The sequence below is a fragment of the Mangifera indica genome, chromosome 10 (genome assembly GCF_011075055.1).
Source record: "Mangifera indica cultivar Alphonso chromosome 10, CATAS_Mindica_2.1, whole genome shotgun sequence".
NCBI classification, from domain to species: Eukaryota; Viridiplantae; Streptophyta; class Magnoliopsida; order Sapindales; family Anacardiaceae; genus Mangifera; species Mangifera indica.
The window spans coordinates 5,155,862-5,162,791 of record NC_058146.1 but is presented as its reverse complement, the minus strand read 5'-3'; positions in this window follow the sequence as shown (position 1 = coordinate 5,162,791).

The window sequence follows — 6,930 nt, the reverse complement described above, 5'->3', positions numbered from 1 at the left end:
GGGACGAGGATGAAAAAAATCTCTGCAATCGGAGACGGGCCGGGGATAGGGATACATGTGTCCCCTCCCCGCCCCTATTCACGTCCCTTTATATTAATATATTTATTTAAAATACTAATATATTTTTATAGTTTAAATTATTTAGGTTTTTCAAATTTATTTAGGTTTTTGTTATGCATATTAAAAGAGTTAATATATTATATTTATGATATTTGAAATAGTAGATTAATTTTAATTTTGCTTAATTTTGTTATTTAATATATTTACATTGTATTTACAAGATAAAAAGAATATATTATTTTTGCGGGTATGGGGAGGGGATTTTTCCCCGCGGAGATGGGGAGGAGATTTTTCTTTGCGGGGCGAAGAGGGGACGGGGAATCATTTTCATCCCCGTAGCGGGGACGGATTGAGGACAGGGATTGATATCCCCTACGAAAATGGGGATGAAGATTGAGATCCCCTCGCCGCCCCTCCCTATTGCCATCCCTAGTTGTCATTGATGGAAATTATTTTTAATAAATTCCCAAAATTATACATTATTTTGCAGGCCAAAAGACTTGTTCCCACCTAAGGTTAAGTGTAATCCCCAACTTATATCCTCTAACTTTCAAAAAACCCAAATGTTCACCTATAAGCGAAATTCTGATAAAATTTCTAATTAAAGTAAAGGTAAAACTGTCATTTAATAAAATAATTTTAAAAACTAAAGTTTTATCACATTTTTCTCTCCTCAGTTTGAAAATCAAATAATTTTTTTCTATCCAAAATTTAAAAAGTAATAATTTCACTCCTAGAGATTTGAAACCATCACTGAAGACGACAAAATTCGTCATTTCCGACTGTGTTCATCCTCCCAACCAAATTATCTCTCCCTGTCAACTTGTTCTCACCCATCGATTAAAGCAATAAACTCTGACAAAGATGATTTCATCTTCGTCGGAGAAAATCTTTATCGTTGGTGGGTGGGAACAAGTTGATAAGAAGAGATAAGACGAGAGGGAAAGCTAACGCAATTAGAGATGACGAACTTCACCGCCTTTGGCAATAGTTTCAAAATTTTAGGGGTGAAATTGCTACTTTTCAAACTTTGGGTGAGAAAAAATTGTTATATGTTTAAACTAAGGGAAAAAATGCAATAAAACTTTAGTTTTTATTAAATGAAAATTTTGTCGTTAATATCAACCAAGTTTTTTAACAGAATTTTACTCATAAATAGGAGTTTAGGTTTTTTGAAAGTTAGAGGATATGAATTTGTGATTACATTTAACTTTAGGTGGGAACAAGTCTTTTGGCCTATTTTGTATGATATTCATATTATTGTACTATTTTGTATGTCACATTAATTTATAATTTACAAAAGGCCAAAGAACTATTTTCCACTCAAGTTTTGATACGTTTTTTAAGTTACACTCACATAATTTGAAAAACTCAAAATCCAACCTATGGGTCAACTGTCGTTAAATTTTTCTAATTGAGGCAAAAATAAAATCGTTATTTTACTAATAATATTAAAAAAAATAAATTTATTATATTTTTCCCTTTAAGTTTTAAAAATCAATAATTTCACTCCTGCGTAAAGTTTTCTAACTTTAAAAAGTCACATTTTCCCTTCAAATTTTTTCTTCACCCTTTCGACCACCATCTCTGGTGTCGATGACTTCTCCTTTCCACCCTAATTTGATGGTTAGTGTAAGGAAAGCAATCTAGCGTATATCTCTTCGTCTTTGATGACGAGACGAAGATTGTAACACCCCAGGTCCAATAACCCGGCCCACTGTCAAGATATTGTCCACTTTGGACACACAGTCCATCATGGTTTTGCTATTGGGCTTTGCAACCCAAAACGCGTCTTAACAGTTAAGGAGCTCACAGGCTATTTAACCAATTCAATTCTCCCACCACTAACCAATGTGGGATCCAAAGACAGAGCACACACAGACCCAGCATCTCTCCCGTGCTTTGTCGATGTGGGATTCGCCTAGGGGTATCACAAAGATCTTTTCATCTGCAACAAATCGTTTCTCGTATGTTGACCACCTGTTTAGGGTGAAGAGGGGGGTCGTCGGTGCTAGAGAGGGTGGCCGAAGAGGAGACGTAAAAAACACTAAGATTTGAGGGGAAATGTGACTTTTCAAAGTTAGAAAATTTTAAATAAGAGTGAAATTATTAATTTTTGAAACTTAGGGGCAAAAATGTAATAAATTTTATACTTTTTAAATATTATTAGTAAAATGATGATTTTATCTCTAACTATAATAAAAAAATTTAACCCCAATTGGTCCATAAATATGACTTTAAGAATACATCAAAACTTAGGTGGGAAATAGTCCTTTGGCCTTTTTCAAAAATATCGTTTCACATTTATTATGAAATAGGCCAAAGGACTATTTCCCACCCAAAGTATGTTATTTTCCCAAGTATTTTCCTTTTAATTTTGAAAATCTCAAATACTTACCCATGAGTAGTTAAAATTAACATAATTCTAACCCTTTAAAATTTTATCTCTTTTCTCCCCCTAAACTTTAAAAACTAAAAGTTTTTCCCCAACATAAGTTTTAAAAAATGATAGTCTCCCCATAGGGTTTAGTTTTCAGATCTCCAGCGTCAAATCCGATGCCATTGCCAGCCATTTCTCCCTCCCGAAGCTTCTTCTCCCTCCGATAGTCTCTCTCCATCCATTTGGATATCCGTTTGGTGTTAATCTTTGTCTTCTCAGATGAAGACGAAGATGTCGTCTTCATCTGGGAAGATGATCGTCTTCCCATATGAAGAGTTTCATCTTTCTTGACGAAGTTCTTGATCTTCCAGATGAAGCTCTTCATCTTTTGGATGAAGATCGACGTCGAACAGATATCCAAATGGATGGACAAAGACCGTCGGAGGGAGAGGAAGCTTTAAGAGGGAGAGACAATCGACAATAGCACCGAATTTGACGTCAGAAATCTGAAAATTAAACTCTAGGGGGAAATTGATATTTTTTAAAACTTCAATTAAGAGAAAACTTTTAGTTTCCAAAGTTTATGAGAGAAAATGAGATTATATTTTAGTTTATTTTTAATATTATAGATAAAATGACGTTTTTATCCTTATACCGTTAATTTTAACCAATCATTGGTAAATATTTGAGATTTTCAAAATTAAATGGAGAAAACTTAAAAAAACAACATACTTTAGGTGGGAAATGATCCTTTGGCCTATGAAATATTATCCAATTGGCCAAAAAACTATTTCTCACCCATGTTTTAGCTCAATTTTAAAAACACATCCACAACATTTCAAAAATCTAAATACTCACTCATCTCTAAACTTCTGTTAAATTTTCAGTTAAATCTAAAGGTAAAATTATCATTTTACCTAAAACATTAAAAGGTTATTCATTTCCTCCCTTACTTTGAAAAAACTAATAAATTCTCATAGAATTAAGTTTTGAAAAATCACATTTCCTCTCTTAAGATTTCAAAATCTTCTCTCCATTTTCTAGTGACTGCCTTTAGTAGAGCCATCTTTTTTCTCTACTGTCGATGATGGATGATGATACCTCTTTTTCTCCCTCTAGCGATGAAGGCCCTTTCTCCGATAAAGGCTTTGTCTAGATGATGAATCATTATCATCTAGATGGAGGATGTGATGCGTGTTGTCACTATAAACACAGTCTTAGAGACGACAAAGGTTGGGTTTTCATGCGTTCAACGGATTTGTTCATTTGATGATGACAATGACCCAAAAATGATGAAGATTGAGAAGAGAAGATAGCTGGAGACTGATTCCAATAGTCACAGGAACAAAAGGTAGCCAGATGGAGATGGAAGGTCGGTTTTGAAACTTTAGGGGGAAAAATGTGATTTTTTAAAACTTAATCTTAGGGGAAAATTGACAATTTTTCAAAAAAGAGGAGAAATGATATAAATTTTAGGGTTTTAAAGTTTATTAATAAAATAATGATTTTACCTTTACTCTTAATAGAATATTCTAATATAAGTTAATTCATAAATAAGTGTTTGAGTTTTTGAAACGTCACAATATATTTTTGAACATAGGCTAAAGCTTGGGTGGGAACGGGAAATATTCCTTTGGCCCATCCGATTATTGTAATTCACCCGCTAATTCCCAGGTCCCAAACTTCAATTTTGTAAAAACATGGAGAGAGTTTCAATCACGCCTATATTGATAAAATAAATTAATTTAGATTTTGCATTAGGCAATGAAACGAAAAGAAAGAATACTTAAACGATCATATTATATTATGAAAATTTCATATTATCCTGTGCTTTGTAAATTCTTCCTGATATTAGGCAATTAAAAATTGCTTTTGAAAATTAAAAAAGAAAAAAAAAAACTAGTACGAAATAGGGCCAAATAGTGACAAAAGCATGTTTGAGAACTTTAAATCGGTAGATATTTTGTGGTGTCCTCTGTATATATATCTCGCCGTTGGTGTTGAGTCACACACAAGGCTTACAATTGAATTCGTAAAGATATTTTTGAGGCCTGGCCCATTAGCCTACACATCCAAAAATTGAGAAAAAGCCTTTCTAATATTACTTGTCCCTAAGAGTTTATTCGAATTGAACTTATTTAAACAAACTCAAACAAGCTTAATTTAAATATGTTTAAGTCTAAAAATTAAATATTTTTAAGTTTGAATATTAAGGGTTTCCATTCACCAAGCTCATGTATCTACAAAATTTTAATACAATTTTACTAAAATGATGTCATTTTAACCAATATGTATCAAAAAGATATATATTTTTAGTCATTTTACATTGAATTATGATACCAAGCAAAGCTCAAAGCAAGATTTGAACTCAAACTTAAGCTCAACTCTTATCAAATGAATTAATCTCGAACACTTTTAAAACAAATTAAAATTCCAATTTGACTCCACTCAAATAAGTCTAACTTGAGCTTAAGTGAGCTCAAGCTCAACTCTGCTCGACTTGAACTCTAACTTAGACGAATTCAGTTTAGCTTGAATCTAACTCCACTTCTTCCTTCTCAAATTCTTGATAAAAACTTAACTTAACTTATGCTTATAGATGATTTACAATCGATCATTTGTATATTTTTTCAGTTACCTGTATTTTACCAGTCAATAAGAGATGCAAAATAAAAGTTTCATGGAAGTATTTGTTCACCAGGGAATGCAGATAAACCAAGCTTAAGGGTGAAAGAACAAATCTGAAATGTCTCTCTACACTACCATGAATATTGCTCACTAAAATTTGAGGAAAGAAGAGCAAAGGACAAGGAAAGAATTGACCTTTCACAACGCAAGGAATCTATAAAAAAAAACACAAAACTAGTGGACTAGCATGTTCACGTAATAGAAATAAATTACATTAATTATTTTTATTCATTTTAAGAAGAGAAAACAATTTTTGTTTTCCAAGTAAACAACATTTTATTTTAAATATAACACCCATAGGTATAAAAATATTATTTCATGTGCTGAAGGTAGGACTTGGTTAAATATTTATATTAAAGTTTTAAGTTGACAAATGATTGTGCGTAAAAAGTACACTCGTTCATCCGAATAACACGTCAAAAGAATAGATAACATGTGACACATTTATACGTACCTATGATCCACATCCGTGCAATCTGTTATAGAAAAGTTAATAAGTAAGACACGTTGCTGCAAGTTTTGGGATTTTATCCCATTATCACAGAGCTTGTCCTTATCCAAGATTGCCGAAGTGAGAGAGTTTTGCAGACAGCGGAGTTCTGTTGATCAGTGAGGATTTTCCGGCGGCCAAGGAAACGTGCTCTAGGGGAGATATTCTTGGTTCTTTTGCACGGAATGTGCTGGCCGTGGAAGATAGGTAAGAATATTTGACTATTTTGGATATATGATGATGTTGTTATGTTGTTGTTTGATGTTCCATTGGATCATGAGATGTAAATACTGATATATGTGAATCATACGTACACATTGGTGAGAAGAGTGGAATAATGTGCTGGTATTCATGATGTTTGATCGTGGGGAGTTCTGACGTTTAGGCCTATTTGCATGGATCGTGGTTTAACATATGATATGAAATTCTTGTGATATGATTATAGGCATAAGGATGTCAACTACGATTTGATTACAGTATGTTATGAATCAAATGTTGAGACGCATGTATGATCTTCTCATCTATGGTGTCAGAAGCCTTATTTTATGTACTTTAGGGCGTTGGAGACTTATTCGAATAGGCAAGAGAACGTTAGAAACAATTTAGGTGCAAGATCGGCTGAGGAATAAACTGAAAATAAGGTTACATATATGCATACACGACTGTCTAAAAAATAAGCACTATCATGATTTATATAAAACTTTATAAAATTTAGGGTTAGATTTGAACCGAATTTAAGTTCTATTTGACTTAAATTTAGTCAACCTCGAGTTTGCTAATAAAAGTTTTCAAGCTTAGCTCATCTAAGAGGACTCAAGTTTAAATTCGAATCAAATTTTAACTTTAATTTGGTATTAAAACAACGTTATTTTGATGTATATTAAACAAAAAAAAACATTATTTTAATTAATTCGCATTGAATCTTTTAAGGTCACAAATTGAATGCCTCTAACGCCGAATTGAAAAATATTGAATTTTTAAACTCAAACTTGAATAACTACAGTTTGAATCAAACACTAATTAATATCAGAAACGACTGTATGTGAAGGTATGTATACATGTATGTATAAGTGACACTTTAACCTCAATTAATGACTCCAAAGCGTCAATTCCTAGTTTTGAGAAAGCAATTAAGGGTGCCAACTCACAGCAGGGGATTTTCAAGAGGCGATTTTCTCACTAAGATTTGCATTGTAATCGACTTCGTCATTGTTATAGAGAATGAAAAAAATCATTATTAGTGAAAACGATTTAATGCTCAGTTGAGCCTGTAAATGATACCGACGACAATGCTAAACATATCTCGGGTCAC